The sequence below is a fragment of the Dromiciops gliroides genome, chromosome 3 (assembly GCF_019393635.1).
Source record: "Dromiciops gliroides isolate mDroGli1 chromosome 3, mDroGli1.pri, whole genome shotgun sequence".
Taxonomy (NCBI): Eukaryota; Metazoa; Chordata; class Mammalia; order Microbiotheria; family Microbiotheriidae; genus Dromiciops; species Dromiciops gliroides.
Window position 1 is genome coordinate 562,090,056 of NC_057863.1, and position 1,821 is coordinate 562,091,876.

Here is a 1,821-nt window from a genome sequence, read left to right on the forward strand (position 1 = left end):
GTGCATACCCTTTGACCCAGCAATACCACTTTTGGGTCTTTTTCCCAAAGAGATCATGGAAAGGGGAAAGGGACCCACATGTACAAAAATATTTATAGCTGCTCTTTACATGGTGGCAAAGAATTGGAAGTTGAGGGGGTGCCCATCAATTGGGGAATGGCTGGACAAGATGTGGTATATGAATACAATGGAATACTATTGTGCTGTAAGAAACGATGAGCAGGAGGAGTTCGGAGAAACCTGGAGGGTCTTGTGTGGGCTGATGATGAGTGAGATGAGCAGAACTAGAAGAACTTTGTACACAGTAACATCAACATTGAGTGTTGATCTACTGTGATGGACTATATTCTTCTTACCAATGCAAGGGCACAGAAGAGTTCCAGGGAACTCGTGATGGAAGAGGATCTCCAAATCCAGGAAAAAAAAAAAAAAAGAACTGCGGAGTATAGATGCTAAATGAACCATACTATTTCTTTTGGTTTTGATGCTGTTGTTTTTTTTCTATTTTGAGGTTTTCCATCATTGCTCTGGTTTTTTTCTCTTATAGCATGACTAATGCAGAAATAGGATTAATGTTATTATGTGTATATGTATATATATAACCTATATTGGATTGCCTGCTCTCTGGGGGAGGGGGGAGGGAGGGGAGGGAGGGAGAAAAAAATGAAATTGTAAAGCTTGTATAAACAAGGGTTGAGAACTATCTTTACATGTAATGGAAAAAAAATAAAATACTTTATTAATTAAAAAAAAATTCAGCACAAGGAGGAATATAGCCATTCTTCCTCCTAGGAGACTATATCCTCCTATAATACTTCTGACAAAAATCCCTCTTTTTTCAAGATTTAGTATCTATGTTCCTTCTTCCATGAAGCCTTCTTTAATCCCACCAGGTGAAAAGGTGAAAATGTATTCTCCCTTTGTACTTTTTTTTTGGTAGGCAATTGGGGTTAAGTGACTTGCCCAGGGTCACACAGCTAGTAAGTGTCAAGTGTCTGAGGTCAGATTTGAACTCAGGTCTGGTGCTCTATCCACTGTGTCACCTAGCTGCCCCCCTCTTTGTACTTTCTGAGAACACTTTGAATCCAACTCTCCTTTAACACTATACATTCTACATTGATTTATACTTTACATTTTTCATTGACTGTATCATTTTTCTCTTTGGGAAGTATCGAATAGAGTAAGCACTTTGCTTCATGCATATTTCTTAACACATAAGACATTTCTTAAAAGTGAACTAGTTTTAAATTAGCTTTGAAAGCACAGTAACAGTTCAGAGGCCCAGATAATCTTGCCTCAGTGTTCAGACCCATCTTCTTCTCTGGTAGATTACCCAATGGAAGTTCATATGGGATAGAGGAAAGATCACTGGCTTTTGATTCAGAGGACCCCAGTTCACATCCCATTTCTGATATTTATTATCCAGGTGACCTTGGGAAAATCACCTCTCTTTCCCAAGATTCAGTTTCCCAATCTATAAAATGAGAGGGGTGGACTAAATAGCTTCCAATTCTATCTATAATCCTATTGTCTGGATGGGAAACCTCTTGGGCAGGGACTATTTCTGATTTCTTGAGCACTCAATCTAATTTTTCTCCAGAATGGTTGGATCTGTTCACGACTCCACCAACAGTGGATTAGCACCCCAGCTTTCCCACATCCCCTCCAACATCCAATATTTTCCAATTTTGTAATATATACCACTCTAATAGGTGTAAGGTGATATCTTAGAGTTGTTTTAATTTGTATTTCTCTGATCAGTAGTGTCAATCTAATAATTGTTAACAATAACCTCTGAAAGCCTTTATCCCTTCAAGTGGA